This window comes from Rhinolophus ferrumequinum, chromosome 2, assembly GCF_004115265.2.
Source record: "Rhinolophus ferrumequinum isolate MPI-CBG mRhiFer1 chromosome 2, mRhiFer1_v1.p, whole genome shotgun sequence".
Lineage (NCBI taxonomy): Eukaryota > Metazoa > Chordata > Mammalia > Chiroptera > Rhinolophidae > Rhinolophus > Rhinolophus ferrumequinum.
Genome location: NC_046285.1, coordinates 68033507 through 68053227, shown reverse-complemented (window position 1 = coordinate 68053227; position 19721 = coordinate 68033507). Strand labels below are relative to the sequence as shown.

General features: G+C 35.0%; 1 protein-coding gene across 1 annotated transcript in view; it reads left to right on the top strand.

Moving 5' to 3' along the window:
• NAALADL2 (N-acetylated alpha-linked acidic dipeptidase like 2) overlaps positions 1-19721 on the top strand; it is an 890763-nt gene that overhangs the window by 259085 nt on the left and 611957 nt on the right. The window lies entirely within an intron of this gene.

Below are 19721 nucleotides of genomic sequence, written 5' to 3'. Positions count from 1 at the left end.
TGATGCAGCTGAAAGGAAGCCTAACACCATCTTGACAGGGAGCAGGCTTAGCTGTCTGACAAATTGACTGAGATCCAAAAAATTTGGGGGGATTAATGAAGCAAAGAAAGCAGATGAAGAGTGTTTAGCACAGAGGAAAAAAAAAACCAAAAAAACATATGCCAAAGGGAGAGGTGCAATAGTACAATAATTTCTAAAAACTGAAGCATACGCTTGACTGGAGCACAAGCATAAACAGAAAAAGGAGTGATGTTATGGTCGATGGAGAGTTAAACAGAAGCCTGGTAACAAAGTGGGGATGTCAGCCATGGGAAGAAGTTTGGCTTTTCTGTGAAAGTCAGTGAACAGTTACTGAATATTTTTAGCACAGGAAAACAGAGGGACAAAGTGGGGTCAGATACATATATACATGTGCTGGCACAAGTTGAGAAAATTCCTCTCTTATGTCTTACATTTTCTTTATTTTATTTTCTTTATTTATTTACTAACTTATTTATTTATTTACTTACTTAATTTATTATTATTATTATTATTTAAATTAAAGTTTATTGGGGTGATAATTGGTGGTAAAGTAACATAGATTTCATGTGTACAATTCTGTATTACATCATCTATAAATCCCATTGTGTGTTCACCACCCAAAGTCAGTTCTCCTGCCATCACCATATATTTGATCCCCCTTACCCTCATCTCCCACCCTCCACCCCTCTTACCCTCTGGTAACCACTAAACTATGGTCTGTGTCTATGAGTTTTTGTTTCTCATTTGTTTGTCTTGTTCTTTTGTTGTTTTTGGTTTATATACCACATGTCAGTGAAATCTTATAGTTCTCTAATTTTTCTGTCTGACTTATTTCGCTTAGCATTATAATCTCAAGATCCATCCATGTTGTCACAAATGTTCCTATATCATTTTTTCTTACCGCCGAATAGTATTCCATTGTGTATATATACCAAACTTCTTTATCCATTCATCTATCGAAGGACATTTTGGTTGTTTCCATGTCTTGGCCACCGTAAATAAAGATGCAATGAACATTTTAGCCCACATGTCTTTATGTGTAGATGTTTTCAGATTTTTTGGGTAGATAGTCAGAAGAGGGATTGCTGGGACATACGGTAATTCTTTTTGTAATTTTTTGAGGAACCTACACACTGCCTACCATAGCAGCTGCACCAGTCTGCATTCCCACCAACAGTGTATGAGGATTCCTTTTTCTCCAACACTTGTTACTATTTCTCTTGTTGATGATAGCCATTCTAACTGGGGTGAAAGTCAGTGGACAGTTACTGAAGATTTTTAGCACGGGCAAACAGAGGGACATCAGAGAAATGCAAATAAAAACCACAATGAGATATCACCTCACCTCTGATGATATCACCTCTGATGATTAGTGACATTGAGCATTTTTTCATATGTCTATTTGCCATTTGTATGTCCTCTTTGGAGAAATGTGTCATTAGGTCCTATGCCCATTTTTCAATTGGGTTGTTTGTTTTTTTTTGTTATTGAGTTGTATGAGTTCCTTGTATATTTTGGATATTAGCCCCTTATCAGAGGCTATGTTTGCAAAAATCTTCTTCCATTCATTTGGTTGCCTCTTTATTTTGTGGATGGTTTCTTTTGCTGTAAAAAAGATTTTAAGTTTGAAAAAATCCCATTCATTTATTTTAGTTTTTATTTCCCTTGCCTTTGGAGTCAAATTCATAAAATGCTCTTTGAACCCAAGGTCCACAAGTTAAGTACCTATGATTTCTTCTATGCAGTGTTTTGTTTCAGGTTTTATGCTTAAGTCTTTGGTCCATTTTGAATTAATTTTGGTACATGGTGACGGATAGCAGTCCAGTTTCATTCTTTTGAACGGAGCTTTCCATTTCTGCCAGCACCATTTATTGAAGATGCTGTCTTTTCTCCATGGCATGTTTTTTGCTTCTTTGTCAAAAAAATTATCTGTGCACATTTATGTGGCTTTATTTCTGGGTTCTCAATTCTATTCCATTGTTCTATGTGTCTGTTTTTCTGCCAATACCATGCTGTTTTGATTTGTTGCCCTGTAGGGGAAAAAAAAAAAAAAAAAAAAAAAAAAAAGAACTGAAGTCAGGGAGTGTGATATCTCCAGCATTGTTAAGATTGCCTTGGCTATTTGAGGTCTTTCATGGTTCCAAACAAATCTGATGATTTTTCGTTATGTTTCTTTAAAAAATACCTTTGGGATTTTGATGGGGATTGCATTAAATCTGTATATTGCTTTGGGTAATATGGCCATTTTAACTATGTTGATTCTTCCAATCTATGAGCACAGAATGTCTTTCCATTCCTTTGCGTCTTCTTCAATTTCTTTTAAAAATGTCTTATAGTTTTCAGCATATAGGTCTTTCACATCCTTGGTTAAGTTTATTTCTGTGTATCTCATTCTTTTTGCTGCAATTGCAAAATGAATTTTTTTTTAAATTTCTTTTTTCTGAGATTTTATTGTTAATATATAGGAATGCAATGGACTTTTGTACGTTGATTTTGTAGCCGGAAAATTTACTGTATTTGTTTATTGTTTCTAATAGCTTTTTGGTGGAGTCTTTAGGGTTTGCTGTATATAACATCATGTAATTTGCAAAGAGTGGCAATTTAACTACTTCATTCCCAATTTGAATGCCTTTTATTTCTTTCTCTTGCCTGATTGCTCTGGAGAGGACTTCCAACATTATGTTGAAAAGCAGAGGTGATAGGGGACAGCCCTGTCGTGTTCCTGAACGTAGAGTAAAGGGCTTCCGTTTTCACCATTAATTATGAGATTAGCTGAGGGTTTGTCGTGTTTGGCCTTTATTATGTTAAGGAATTTTCCTTCTATACCTATTTTATTAAGTGTTTTAATTATAAATTGATGTTGTATCTTGTCAAATGCTTTTTTCTGCATCAATTGATATAATCATATGATTTTTGTCCTTTAATTTGTTTATGTGATGTATCACATTGATGGATTTACATATGGGATGAACCCCACTTGGTCGTGATGAATAATCTTTTTATTGTATTGCTGCATTTGATTGCTAGAATTTTGTGTAGGACTTTTGTGTCTGTATTCATCAGAGATATTGGTCTGTAGTTTTCTTTTTTGTGTTATCCTTACCAGGCTTTGGTATCAGGGTAATGTTGACCTCATAAGATGAATTAGGGAGAACTGTCTCTTCTTCACCTTTTTGGAAGTGTTTGAGCAGGACAAGTATTAGATCCTCTTTTAAGATTTGGTAGAATTCACTAGTGAAGCTATCTGGTCCTGGACTTTTGCTTTTGGTAAGGTTAGGATGACTGATTCAATCCCGTTGCCGGTGATCTGTCTATTTAGATTTTCCAGTTCTTCATGGTTCATCCTAGGAAGGCTATATGTTTCTAAGAACTTGTCCATTTCTTCTACGTTATTGAATTTGATGCCATATAGTCTGTTATAGTATCTTGGATGATCCTTTGTATTTATGTGGCTTCTGTGATAACTTCACCTTTTTCATTTCTGATTTTGTTTATTAGTGTCTTTTCTCTTTTTATCTTAGTGAGTCTAGCCAAGGGTTTGTCAATTTTATTAATCTTTTCAAAGAACCAGCTCTTTGTCACATTATTTTTTTTTCTATTGTCTTTTTCTTCTCTATTTCATTTAGTTCTGCTCTGATTTTTATTATTCCATTTCTTCTGCTGTCCTTGGGTTTCATTTATTCTTCTTTTTCTAGTTCATTAAGGTGTAACCTGAGGTTATTTATTTGGGATTTTTCTTTTTTCTTGAGATAGGCCTGTAATGATATAAATTTTCCTCTTAAAACTGCTTTCACTGCATCCCAAAAATTTTGGTAGGGTGTATTTTCATTCTCACTTGTTTCTATGTATCTTTTGATCTCTTCTCTAATTTCATGTTTTACCCGGTCGTTTTTTAAAAGTATGTCATTTAATCTCCATGTATTTATGGTTTTTCCTGCTTTCTTTTTGTAGTTAATATCCAATTCCAAAGCCTTGTGATCATAGAATATGCTTGGTATGATTTCAATCTTTTTAAATTTGCTGAGGCTAGTTTTATGTCCCAATATGTGGTCTATCCTTGAGAATGTTCCATGTACAGTAGAAATAAATGTATACTCTGATGTTTTAGTATGAAGTGCTCTATAAATGTCAATTATGTCCATTTCATCTAATGTGTCATTTAGGGCTAATATTTCATTATTTATTTTCTTTTTAGATGCTCTATCTATAGCTGTCAATGATGTATTTAGGTCCCCTAGTATAATTGTGTTTTGGTCAATTTCTCCCTTTAGTTCTGTTAGTAGTTGCTTGGTATATTTTGGTGCTCCCCGATTGGAGGCAAAAATATTGATGACTGTTATGTCTTCTTGTTGTATAGTCACCTTTACCATTATGAAATGTCCATCTTTGTCTCTTGTTACCTTTTTCACCCTGAAGTCTGTTTCATCTGATATCATTATGGCTACACCTGATTTTCTCTGGATACCATTTGCTTGGAGTGTCAATTTCCACCCTTACACTTTGAGTCTATGCTTGTCCTGGTAGCTGAGATGTGTCTCTTGGAGACAGCATATGGTTGGGTTTAGTTTTTTGATCCAATCTGCTACTCTGTGCCTTTTTATTGGTGAGTTCAGTCCATTTACATTTAGGGTGATTATTGATATGTGAGGATTTCCTGTCATTCTATCTTTAGTTTTCTGGTAAGGCTGTGTCTCCATTGTTTCTTTGCCTTTTTGTTGTTGTCTATTATTTCTGCATGGTGGTATCCTATGATGTTTCCCTCTGTTTCTTCTTTTATTACAGTATATATTTCAGTTCTGGATTTTTTTTTTTTTTTTGAGTGAATACCATTAAGTTTATGTAAAAGAAAGTTTGATATTTAGAGTATTTCATTTTCTTCTGCATGCTTACTTTCTCCATTTTCATATTCCAGCTCAGGACTTTACTCTCCCCCTTTTTATGTTTTGGTTGCCAACAAATTGTTCCTGTTGATGGTGGTCAAATAGCCTCCTTTACTATTTCTTGTAGTGCAGGTCATGTATTAGAATATTCCCTCAGCTTCTGTATGTCTGGAAAGGTCTTTATTCCTTCTTCATATACAAAGGATATCTTTGCTGGGTATATTATTCTTGGCTCATAATGTCTCTATTTCAATAGTTTGAATATTTGGTTCCACTCCCTCCTGGCTTGTAGAGTTTCTGCTGAAAAATATGATGGTATTCTAATGGGCTTTCCTTTGTATGTTACTATCTTATTTTCCCTGGCTGCCTCAAGAATTCTTTCTTAGTTGTTTTTTTTTTGACAGTTTCAATACAATGTGCCTTGGGGAAGGCCTATTGGGGTTGAGGAGATTGGGTTCTATTTGCTTCTTGGATTCGAGGACCAGTTCATTCCACAAGTTTGGGAAGTTCTCATCGGCAATTTGTTTGAATATATTCTCTGTTCCCTTCTCTCTTCTCCTTCTGGTATGCCCATTATTCTTATATTGCTCTTTCTGATGGAGTCAGAAAGTTCTTGTAGAGTTCTTTCATTTCTTTTAAGTCTCAAGTCTCTTTCTTCTTCCATCTGTGTAATTTCCAGGTTTCTATCTTCGATGTCACTGATTCTTTCTTCCATCTGGTCAACTGTACTACCTAAGCTGGCTAGTTTATTCTTCATTTCTTCTATTGAGTTCTTATTCTCTAGAAATTCTATTTGGTTCTTTTTTTAAAATTTCAGTCTCTTTGGTAAAATGTTCATGTTGTTCTTTGATTGTGTTTCTGAGTTCATTAAACTGCCTGTCTGTGTTTTTGCATCTTGTTGAGTTTTCAGAACTGCAATCTTGAATTCTCTGTCATTTAAGTCACACATTTCCATATCTTTAATTTCATTTTCTGGAGACTCTTCACTTTCTCTTTAAGCTGTCTTGTTGCCTTGATTACTTATGGTAATTAATGATTTGTTATTTCTCTTCCTAGACATCTACAGGAGTGGGTTCTGCAATAGATTGATAGGAAGAGATCTTTCTTTTGTTTTCCAGTACATGTTGGTAGAATGTTTTATTTTCTCTCTGACTGTAGCCTTTTTTCTCTCCCACACTGTAGTGTTATGTTTTCTCTGCACTATTCCAGCTTCTCACACAATGGGGGGATTCCCTGGAAGATGGGCTTCTCCTCTGTTAACAGTTTGCCTGGGTCATATGGCGCTACATCCATGTGGGGATGAGGAGAGCTTTGAAGTTCCAAAGCTCTTCCTGCACCAGATGCAGAGCCTGTGTGTTTCAGAAGTTCTGTTCAGGGATCTGCCCAAATAGGTTTGGACAGGGGCCGGGTGGGTTGTTAGAGGTGGCCCTGAGCAATGGCGGCGACCACCACCACTGCCAGTCCTGCTTCCACAGCTCCCTCCCCTTTGCTTGAACTAGGTGGGCTGCGAATCTTTGTCTACAGAACACAGTTGTCAGAACTGCAAATATTCTGTTCTTTTGATCTGATACTGCTACTGTTTGGCTTCTAGCGCTGGGCAGTGGGGGCGGGGTGAGCTCTGCGAGGGTAGGAAAGGAGCGTCTAGTCTCAGTGCCTAAGGCTTCCGTACTCTGCTTGGCAGTGAGGGCTTAAATCACCATTTTCAGCCTTCTTCCCTCAGCCTTTGCTCCGAGGTCTCTGCTGTGACCGTTGGGTTTAGCTGTGTTATACGCTGCCCCTCAGCCTTGTGGGCCATTAGCAGAACCCTAGCAGTCCGAGTTCTTCCCTCTCCCACAGCTGTGGTAGATCCAGGATGCATCGAGCTCGGTGCACTGAGCTAGATCTGTGTCCTGCGCCCACGCAGCCCAATCTCCCTACTTCTCCCTTCCTTCCTCCCTCCCACTCAGACAGTTTGCCCACCTTTAGGTTATTTCAGTCGTGTGCCACTTAGTCTTGCATGTCTGTTGTGCAGGGAGTCCTTTGTGGAGTTATAGTTGCTCAATTTGTTGTAAATTCCAGGGAAGATTTCAAGAGGCTCACCTCACGCCACCATTTTTATTACATTTTCTTTTTGCAGTAAATTATTTGCTGAGGATGGGTCATAAAGGTGGTAAGGAATCATGATGTAGGTAGGTTTCAGAAGTGTGGAGAATTTTCCTCAACAGCTGAAGTGAGGTGTGACTTGATTGAGATATTATAGAAGGCTTTCAGGTAATCATGGATGATAAACTTGAAATTAGTGTCCGTAATATGTAGTCTGGTGGATGTGAAGGTATACTTATCCAGATTCCCCTTCAAGGAGGAATCACTGTCTGGTGAAGGGGAGTGTGTAGCACATTGCTTCTCGTCATCAGCTATGTCAGTCTGCTTCAGTTCCAGGATGATACTTTCCTGAAAACCATCTTGATTCTCCTTGCTTCTGGACAACACATGCTGCAAAATACAGTGATATCAACCTTAAAATTTGCATGTCATTTTTTGGCAGTTTGCAACTGGCCACAATCAGATTATATAGATGGCTCCTGTAGTTTAGTGTCAGGGACTTATCAAGAAGGTGAGGCAGAGAAACAACTGAGTATATAGGCAAGCGATAGATTCAAGTGATGAATATGCAGTCACTTGGTCATAGAGATGACAGGAGATATCTAGTAGAGAGAGAGAGGAGGTCTGGATGATTTCATGGACTAGAAGTAACAATGGGAATAACAAAGATATCCAACATGAACTATTCAATGAAATATTATATGTTTATTATTTTTAAGGTTTTATTGGGGAAGGGGAATAGGATTTTATTGAGGAACAGTATATACTTCCAGAACTTTTCCAAATCAAGTTGTTGTCCTTTCAGTGTTAGTTTTGGAGGGTGCAGCTCAGCTCCAGGTCCTGTTGCCGTTACTTGCAGGGGCGCAACCCACCATTCCTTGGAGTCCAACCGGCAACCTTGTGATTAAGAGGACATGATCCAACTAAATAAGCCATCCGGGAGCTCAGTGGCAGCTTAGCTCAAAGAACTGTGTTCAATCTTATTTGCAGGGTGCACAGCCCACCATCCCTTGCAGGAGTTGAGGAGTTGAACCAGCAACCTTGTGGTTGAAAGCCTGCGCTCCAACCAACTGAGCCATCTGGCCACCCAGGAGCTGAGCAACAGCTCATTTATTTCATTCTAGTTGCGGAGGGTGCAGCTCGCTGGCCCATGTGGGAATCCAACCGGCAGCCCCGTTGCCCAGAGCTCACGCTCTAACCAACTGAGCGACCCATCCGCCCCTATGTGTTTATTATAATGTAGAAATATATACACTTCATGAAAAAGTAGGACAGACCTACTGTGTTGGTTAAAAATATGGGTGCTCAGGTTGGGTAACAGATGTTATTATATGTAAGTACTGACCTGATACTACAATATTAGAAATATTCATCCTGTTTTCCCTACACTAATAATTTTCAGAGCCTAGCCAAGCAATGACATAAACTCATTTGAGCTAAACATTTAATGCTTTAATGTACTCTGTTTCCAGAGAGCGTTTATGATATAACAGGGGACATCACCTTTTTGTTCAAAGGATTAAGGCATTTTAGGCACTGATGGAACCATATGAGGTTGCAGTGCAGGGGGTAAGGAGAACATTCAACGTCCCTCAGAGACCATTTCATATGTTGTCATTTTCTCTGAAGACTTAAAATTATGGTATGGAATTCTTATCTACAGTATTAGCTGGTGAATTCCTGAAGTTTTGTTTATCCTTAGACCCTTCCCCCAGTGCCTAGCACAACACATCGCACATATTAATGTCTTAATATTGTTTGCTAAATCAATATTTTGTAGCTAGGGCAATATATTTAGTCTAGTACTATATTTGTTCTCCCTGAATAAATTTAATCCTTTCTCATTTGCACATCTAAATCTGAGAAATTTTCTGAAGTGAATTAAACAAGATGGCGATTACCACTGTTGAATCTAAGGTGCTATAGATTTGTGTCATTTATGATGCTGTGTACCTTTTGCAGCAATCATGTATTACTTCCTAAATATTATGTGTGTGCTTATATATATAGACACACCACACTTTTAAGATTGACTGAGATCTTGCTATGTAACTTACTATATATTTTATTTTAATCCTCTCAACAACCCTATAAATTAGTAGCATTATTATCTTTATTTTCAAAATTGAGAAACCGAAGCATAGAGCTGTTAAGTAATTTGCTCGAGGCTCCTAGTAAGAAGCAGAACCAGGTTTTAAACCCAAGAGTCTGTCCAGAGTCAACATTCTTTTCTATTAGTCTCTTTAGAATCAATTGTTTTTGAACTGTAACCTATGTCAAGTAACACTTGCAGTTATATCTCATTCAGGTTTTTGTTTGTTTGTTTGTTTGTTTGTTTGTTTGTTTGTTTTAAGGAGAGCATAGCTCACAGTGGCTCATGCAGGCATCAAACCGGCAACCTTGGTGTTATCAACAGCACACTCTAACCAGCTGAACTAACCGGCCATCCCTCATTCAGTATTTTAAAGAGACGGTTCTATGGATAGGTCTTTGCTTCATTCAACAAGGATGATAAATCTTCTGTTAATATTTGATTTTACATGACTTTGGCTATTTAAAAGGTATTTTAACTTGTCAAATTCTATTTGTAGAGATATATGAAGAGAGATATGTCATTAGTATATCTTTTCATCTGTGCAATAGAATATTTTTGTACTTTATGTCACATTTTAGCTTTTAGTAATGTATGATTATGTATATGTTCAAAGTCTTAGTTTTAAACTATATCTTTAAATTGGATAATTTTATTCTTTCTAGAGGAAATAATACAGGTCTTGGAGCCTAGGAGATTTGCCCACAGAAGTTTGACAGTGGACACAAATATATGACTGAGCGAGGTACTCGCCTCAATTTCTTCCCACAAAAGTGTAATACATACCTTGAAGGATCACAAGAATTAAATAATTAACCACATGCACACGTGCACACACACTCACACACACACAGAATATATATATATATATGTATGTATGTATGTATCGAATAAGTGTCCATCCTGTAGTACTTGGCCAATAAATGTTCTCCACATTTTAGCACACCTAAATATTCAGCTATGTTACTTCATGCAAAGATAAATGGCAATGATACAAATTAGACAATAGCAGTGGTTATTCTCTTTGACTCTAAAAATCAGTTATTTTCACTGAAAATGTTTTAATCAGGTTATGTGTTTTGCCCTTGCTGAAAACAGACTTGTTTCAGAACTGCTAACTCTACTCTGTGCCAATCATAAACAATTGACAAAAACAGCATGACTTACTTTGGCATCTCAATATAACTTATACGTTAGTTGTTCCAGTAATTTAATTGTCAATGTTAGGAAATAGAAAGAGAATATAATCAACTGGCATTCACATTTAAAAGTCATTTTTGTACAGAAGATAGTATTAAATAAGGGTGGTGCTTTTAAAATTGGCATATGCGCTTTAAAGAAAATAATTCATTAATTTTCAAAGTACCTGTGAATAGAACAGTGTCTAACACATGGGAGGATCTCCTTGGCATTTGGGGAATAAGCGAAGTTCGGTTTTTTTGTGGTTTTTTTTTTTTTTTTTTAATGATATGGATGCTATACTCAGAATGATTATCTCCTTGACCAATGACATGCAGTTAGGAAATAGTGGAGCTGAGATTTGACCTCAGAGTTGGTGTTCCCTTCACGACACCATGCATGCAATAGATTATTAGAAACAATACTGATTTTGTTTTCTGTTTTCATGAAAAATTCTATTCACAGCACCAGGATTGCACTATTACTAGCTAGAGTTAATTTTACATTTCAGCTTCATGGAATTTTAAAGTATGCAAAGTTGAAAGGTAAAAATAGAGACTAGGTTAATTCAGCTTTATTCTTTCAATTTAAAAGTAACAGTTTTACAAGGCTCTGATATAACACTAATCAGACAACAGGGGTTGGTTATTATCAATGGATACATCTAATTATATATATGAATGTGTATATATATATATATTTGAATGTGTATATATATATATTTAAATGTATATATATTTGAATGTATATATATATTTGAATATATATGTGTATGTGTATATATATATACATACTGTATGTGTCTATATCTATATATATATGTACATATATCTATGGATATATGTGTATATATATATATATATATATATATATATATATATACATACCGTGTTTCCCCGAAGATAAGACCTAGCCAGACCATCAGCTCTAATGTGTCTTTTGGAGCAAAAATTAATATAAGACCCTGCCTTATTTTACTATAATATAAGACCAGATCTTATATAATATAATATAATATAATATAATATAATATAATATAATATAATATAATAACGACTGGGTCTTATATTATTTTTTGTTCCCAAAGATGCATTAGAACTGATGTTCCAGCTAGGTCTTATTTTCGGGAACCATGGTGTATGTTTTCACTTTTATTTCTGATATTTCTGATGATAAAATATACTAGCTTTAAAAACTCTTTATATTGAGAAAACATAAAGAGTGAAACCGTCCCATGGTTACAGTCCTAAGATAGCCTATGTTAGCTCCTGTGACTATTTCTGTGTATTCTAAGCAGATGTAATCCCCACATACAAAACCATGCCATATGCAGAACTGAATGTGCTGCTTGTTTCACTCATTCTTTTTTTGTTCGTTTGTTTTTCCTTTGTGTTTCTCGAGAGCACCTCAGATTTATTCTCTAAATCCCTGATTTGATTTCCTCAGCACCACTTCTGGTATTTGATGCTTCAAATGCTGATTTTAACTTTCCCATTGTGTTTTAGATTTCGAATAATGTTTACTCATTTTGAGAAGCTTTCTTTGAATTTCAAGCTGGTGCCTGGTCTCATACAACATTACATGATTTCAAAGAAAACTTACAATCTTGTGTGTTTTTAATGCAATGATTTCAAAATTGTTCGCTTACTGGTATTGCTTTTTTTTTTCTTGAAAAAATTCTTTTTCTTTACTTACCACCATACTCTTTTCCCCTTAATGTACTGCATTTTGTGTGCATATCAAATTTCAAATATTGTAAATCATCATTGGATAGGGGATTTTTGAGTATTTGCCAATAGAGGCAGTGTAATTTGCCACAGATACTTGACTCTTCACTTAGATGGTGGTAAAATGTCTGTAGCCAATGCATACCATGTTTTGATGACTCTTGTGAATCTGTCCTTTCAGGCGCTCTATAACAATATCAGGTACTATGCCTGCTGACCGTTATATCACTCCCTTTAGCTGTCTGGATTTTTAATTAAATTGCTCTTATTTCTCCAATTGGATTTAGAGAAATTTCTCTTTCCCAGTGTACCTTCTTAGTGATGGCATTCAATGAATATAAACCACTAACAGATGTAGATATTAACAAATTTAAACAGGTTACCTTCAATATTAACATAGTTTGTTTTATAATTTCTATGTGTTTGAAGAGCAACGGCTAAAACTTACCAGAAAGAAAACAATATTTTTTTCCTTTAATTTGACCTTTCTTGAGCTTAGATGTATAAATCTTGGCTCAAGGATAATGCTGTTAATGCGTAGTACTGTCTAAGGGACTTAAATTATTTCTTGGCTAATTTAGTGATAACTTAAGCATTAAATTTTATGTTAACTGTCTTGACACTTCTCTGTGGTTTTTCACCTGAATTATGACCATTACAAAAATGTGTATTTCCCACTAATTTTGCACATACACATAATATTTTGACAATAATGATTTGCTGTTCCATATAATAATTAGAGCATTTAACGTTATTTTAAAAGATATTCTAGAATAATCCTTCCTTTCATTTCAAAGAATCTTGAAGCTGTTTGAAGGGTACGGTCTCTTTTGATAAATATAATAAAGTTGTTACTAAATCTCCTTTTTATCATTTCAGACATATAGCTAGAATCAAGTACTGACTAACACCTGTGGATGTGGAAATTGTTTTATATGTTTTGTAGCATACAGATTAGATTAATATAATTCTCTGTTTTCACCTTTGTCAGAATTCTCATTGTAGAAAATGTAACACATACTATATTTGGTAATAGGTATGATTTGTGGCTCCCACAGGATAGTGAAAAATCTTACCAGTTGAAGTCTCCCTATTGGCTTATTATTATGAACTGTATTGAATTTTAAATTTGGCTCTTGTGTGTCTGTTGACTCAAATAATCTTCTTCATACAAAATAAACTCAGTTTCATTAGAATTTATTTTAGATAATTTTAGATAAGGAAGAGAGTCTCTGGTTTACCTCTGGAGGAGAGGACTATGAAATACAATGCAAAGTGGTCTCAAATATGCCTCCCCCAACTTTGATAAGAAAATAAATATAGGTGTTGTGTTTATTTGAGTTTTTAGTCTGATCTTTCCCCTGTCTGCCCTCTGGTGGGGCTACTAAAAAAGTAACTGACAAGCTAAAATCATTAGGTAGTGAGAGGATGCAGAAGAAAATTATGCATAAATCAGAGATGAAATGAGATTCACAGAACTTTACTTATCTTACTTTACAAACATGGTATACTACATGTATTCCCGACAGCATGCAGGATGAAGTAGATTTGGAAGAATGAATGGATTCACTCACATGAACTGAATAGAAAAAAATAATGAAAAAGATTCAAAGTTACTATTTTCCTTCTTTACATGTATGTGTGTTTGTCTCTGTAACTGCTTGATAACAAAATACTACTAGGAAAACAAATCACTTAACTATTTTGTTTTCTGTATGCAAAGTGCTAGTTTGATGTTTCCCTTTTTCAAAAAGTTGTGTTTTCATTTTCTCTTTATTTACTAAATTAAATTATGATTTTCTGGCATGATGCAGATAATACTCTTTTTCCAAAATCTGAAATGGATCACTTATTTAATCACAAAAAATGTACGTAAAGTAAGTAGCTTCATTTTAATATGGTTCCCAAATTGTCTGCATTTGAGCAGATGTTGTTAGGACTAATTTCAACTGTTTCATTTTTTTAGGAAAACGTTAATATATATTCTAAAGCAAATTTAGAGTTAAGAAAAGCAAACTTATCATTAAATATTAATGCAACAGATATTTTACATATCATTTCTTTAAAATTTTTATGGTTATCAACTTTTCATTTACTCAAGTAAAAACAAGAAGAATGAAACTGATCTACTATCACTATTTTATAACTTTAAGCCTATTTTAAATAAAAAGGACAATATCAAATTTTAAGAAATGTATCTGATTTTATGAAACACTTTATTAAAACTCATTGTATCTCCCAATCAACATTTTAATGTCATCTTAACATTGACTGCATTATGGAACAAACCTTTCACAGCCTACCTAGAATATTAACTTTGCATCTTTTTCTAAAAAAAATATTTTCTTCTAAGTCTTACAAAATCATTTGATTAGTTGCCATGACAGCAAGATACTATTCATCTGAGGGAAAATGGTGATGTATTTTGGTTTATATTGTGCAATTGGAATTAACCCCTGGTCATTCACAAAAAGTGAACAAATTCACAGACTCAACCTGAAATGAGGAGAGCACGGAAGTAAGTTTATTCAAGAAGAAAGATGCTGGCATACAGAAAAAGCCATGGGGGTGGGGGGAGCAGGGGACGGACGCAGGCAAGCCTTAATGTTCATTTTATTTTAATTGTATTATGATGAGGCTAGAGTTCAAACAACGAACAGATTTTAACAGTTTGTGCATGTGTGAAGAACCAATTAATACCAGTTGGGTCTTATCTCCTCTTTTGAGGAGTGTTTGGACATTTTGATTTATTTTTAGGGGATGATCCTGGGCAGTCCCTGAGGAGAGGATGCAGGCCTACACAATCCCCTTTCAGGCTCACTTTTATTAACCCTTTTCTGCCTCATTAGTTTATAAATATTTTCATTTTTTTATCAGTGGTATTAAATGTTTGATTTTTTAATCCTTTCATTTAAAAAATATACACTATATATGAAAGGGTCTGTCAGTAGCATAAACGTAGTGTCTTGAACATGAACAGATTCATCCATCGTTAGAAAAAACCATGGCTTCCTTGTGAAACTGGATTAGTGCGATATGGTACTTAAAATTTTGTATTCCAGAAAGCCCCCTACTTCTGCTAAGGTAGTCAGACAAAGACTCTTGGAAGCAAGCCAGCTTTGTGTGATGCTCAAACCTATCGCTTACGTGTTTGACAATAACATCTGGTGGCACAGATGCTGATTCTAGAGATCCATAATTATTTTGAGAGAAGGGAGAAGTTGTCTTGCACAGGTATTATCATGCTCCTACCACAGGTGTTAGAAAGAAAGAATCATTTTGTACTTACCTGCCAGCATATGTTTACTCAGTTTTAGAGATGAAATTTCTAGATCATGTACAATATTGAGATTAAGAATCATTATGTATTTTTAAGCAATAGAAAGGTTTCAAAAGAGCATAAAGGATGTGATGAAGATGCGTTGTTGTCTCCAAGTTCCTATTCAAAAGCCATTGAGCTGGGTGCCAACAATTCATAGGCTAGCTTATTCAAAGAAAAGTTGATGATAGTAACCTTTCTTGGTTTCACACTCTATCCTGGAGCCACTTATAAATAAGACTGTCAGATATTGTACCAATGAGAAATTTGTCTTAGCTTTGTTTAGCTCACCTGTTAAGAATATCTTTCCCCCATTTTATCTCTCTCTCTCTCAGACTGATTATTATTAAAAAGGATATGACAGATGCCAGTGTATCTATATGTTGCTTGTCTTTTAGAAGAAATATCTCATATGCTGAGTGCACACACAAAAATAATGGTCTGGAATCTCTTCATAATCTTTACTCCCAGGCCTCAAAAATTGAAATTTGTTATTTGGTAGCCTAGTAACCTATTTAGATAGTCTGCCTTAATTTACATTTGTTTGCCAGAGTTAATGGGACCGAGTAATGGTTAGTTCTAAGGAATATAAAGATGATCAGGGTGGGCAAATATAAATTGTATTTATGTGCTGCTCACTCTGGAAAATATGAATATGAGGCTGTCATTTATCAATTTATACATTCTTTGCTTCATCAAATATTAATGATAGTCTATAATGCGTAAGGCATTCTGGTAGGTGTCAAATGCACATTAGTGAATGAAACTGGCATAATCCCTGCCCTCGTGTAGTTTACTGGTTAGTCACAGGAGTTACAAATTCAAATGCCTTCAGGGACAGAAAGATAAAATGAAGGAGGCTTTCAATAAGCCTATAGTTAGTGGTGGAGGCTGTGGCCGAAAAAAGAGTGAATATTCTACTGGACAGAATTCAAGTTCAAAATGTATTTGAACAATGAGTCATACCTTGGGGGTGGAAATAAAAAGACACACCTGGAGTCTGAACACCTTATGTGGCTCTCTGCTCCTGAGTTTGAACCTGTGGTAGAGAATCAAAGTCCCTGCTGTCCCAGCAACTGTGAGAATTGTGTCTCGCTTTTGTGTGCTGGTTCTCCCATTTACATGGTGAAAAACCATGTAATCAACTATTGCTGTTAGGACCCTGGGAGAAATTAGCTACAGTGGCCAGGATGAGTTTTCAAGTTACTATCCAGAGAGCAAGTGCATTTTACCTAATTGAGTAGGCAGCTACCTCAGGCACTTGTAGCCTACCGCCGACTGGTGCTTCATGTTGGCCAGGTGGGACTGCTGTCTGCTCTGGTAATATTCAGCAGTTCTGGTCAATATGCTGAGTTGCTTTCTGGCAGTGGCTTTTCTTCTATCAACATCCTATTTATCATCCTATAAACTGGGAGTGATCTTTTCATCGATAGCAAATAGTTCATTTGTTTTCCAAAGGGTGAACTATCATAAGATTATTTTAATGTGAATGTAGGTCGGACTACCTGTTGGCCATAAATTACCATACATTTTTGATTGAACCCCATAGCAAAAATAAATACATAAATAAAATAAATAAACAAAACACAAAGTGTAATGATTTGACTATAAACGTATGCGTATATCACTCTACCATATCTTGGGTGAATTATAAAATCTATGCAAAAACTATAAATTTTTAAAATGATGAAATGTCTGAATATTTTATTTGCACATTTTATATGATTGTCTTCCATATGCAACACATCAAAGGCTAAAAAAATAATAATAAATAGTATCAACAATAATAAAACAACAAATACTAACATTTATTAAGTGTTCATTACTTTCTAGACACAGTTAACATCAGAGAAATGGAGTAAAGTAATTGCCAAATTCATTTTTAATGCATTATAGTATAAAATAAAATTGTTAATGTCTACTCTTATTGCTGCCATTTTTTTCATTGTTTAGCAGATTGAAAGTAATGTCCTCCTTACAGTTTGTATTTGTTTTTAATAGCTGGTTTCAATTGAGAAATGCCTTATTAGTCTCCTAATATAAGCTGAATGTTCTTAAAGAGTTTATAAGCATGGCTATATTATAGAAAGTGATCACCAGTAATTTCCAAAACTTTTGAACAGAAAAATTGGCTTAAATAACATGATAAAGAGATCAAAGTTTCTGTAATATACCTAAGAACCTTCAACTGTTTTTAAAATAATGGAACTTGTTATTTACTTTGTCTGCAGAAGGCCATCCTAAGATAAATGTAACCTAATATAAATGTGTATCATAATTTAAGCTATCAAAATATTGTGAATAAAAAGTTAGAAAACGTTTGATTATTTCCTTTTGCAATGGTAGGGGGTCTGTCAGCACTCTGAGAAACTAGGACTGAAATACTCATAGAGTACATAGTTTTTAAGGAAAGATTAAAGAAAATTGATATATAAAAATGTATACAAGTAAATGTATTTGTTAGTGATGGGCAAAATAATATGGATATTAAAAAAAATAGCTACATTAAGTGAAATTCTAATATGTCTAAATAGGTTCCCAAGTAAGTTCTCTTTGAGAAGAAATTTTAGAAAGTACCCAAAGGAGCTACATGATTTTATTATGAAATAGAAATTACACATTCACAGACCTAAGTGTCCTCCCAAGCTTGAGATACAAATATATGAATATCTCTATTTTTCCAGTTATTTTGAGAACTACATGTCTTATTAACAAGAAATATACAATTTACCTCTTAAAGCTCCCCTTTCTGCTGAATTTCCCCAAACCTTAAACGTTTACATAATTTAAAGAGTGTCTAAATTTTCCACCAAAATAGGGAGAGAAATAGGAGCCTGATCTGCCCATTCTCCAGTTGTTGTTGCTTTTCCATGTAATTTCCATGTTAAAGACTGGCTCGTCCTTTTAACAAATGATATTCTCTTACACGATAGGTCTTCCCTCACCTAGAACCATTTAAGGGCTTCCTTGATTCCACAAAATAATAATTGCATCTCCTCAGTCTAACAGCAGAAATCGCCCTGTGTCCGGGTCCTCAGGGTGGACCCATGTTCATATGTGGCTTTTTTGGTTCACGTATGAAGCTGTGTCCATGGATGCCATTCTAACCTAGGGGTTCTGTCAGCACTGTATCTAACCTGCTCTATATCATACACATAGAACTACTATCACTGGATGCATTCCAGGGCTCAAGTAGCATTATATTTTAAACATTTAAAACAAAAGCACTTAATTATATCCTCTATGAGAGAAGAGATCAAAACTTAACATCTGAAAGCAAAACAGTGAAGAAAAAGAGTTGTGCTGGTCAGGCACAGGCTTGCTGAGCAAGGCAAACTTCTGATCTCATTTAGTCATTGGCATGTGGATGAAAGATACAGGAATGGGTTAACTAGGCTTTAGAAGCCTTTCCACTGGAGAAGCTGATTGGCTGGCTTTTAAAATGAGGGATTGTCATTAATGGTTGGCTTTCAGAGAGAGGCTCTTCACTGAAGTGAACTGTCATGGATAGATTATAATTTTAAAACCAGTCTTAACTTGTAGAACAATCAGACATTTCCTACAAGTGTGGAAACTTTTTAGTGCTCCTCTCTCCTTAAGTAAGGGAACTTTTCACCCTATTTATACCAAAATGTCTGAGATTTGCCTGAGTTTACTCAGAGTGACTCCTTATCTGAAGAAACATCCAAAGTGACTTACTTATCCAATAGATGGTTTTTAGGTGATTCCAACACCATATACCTATTTTTCTGAGGATGAGAGGGGACTTAAGTGATTTCAAGGTGATTTTTCTGGTAATTTTATAGCTAACAAAAACACTGTAAAACATCAATTTTGTTTCCATTGCATTATCCCACTAGACTATGAAGATTGAATCCGTTAATTTTAATCATAATAATATGGTAAGACATCTGGTCTACTCTGGAAAGTTAAATCTTCATTCTTTTAGAGATAGCATAAACTTGTAGTTAAGAATACCGAGCTTAACTGACAAATTTTCTGTTACCTACCTGATAAATGATCTTGGGAAACTTACTTGATTTCTCTATGTCTCTCTTTTCTCATTTGTAAAGTGGAGGTAAGATATTACTTTATTATTGGGTTGTTATTAGGATTAAATTAACTAATATATGAAAAGTATTTAGAACAGTCTAGAACAGAATAGTGCTATATAAAAATAGCATGTGTGTGTGATTTTGCTTTCATTATTATTAATATCAGAGACTAAAAAAAATAAAGCCATTTTGCATCTGGGTAGTTGAGAAGAAAGGGAAGAAGATTTGCAATTTGTCATCATGTTGACTATATTTGTCTCACTTCTGAGGAACAATGTAGGATATCTTTGACACATAAACTGTGAAGAAATTAAAATGAAGATAAACAAAATATGACAAAAGGATCAAAGTCCCAAATATCTGTTT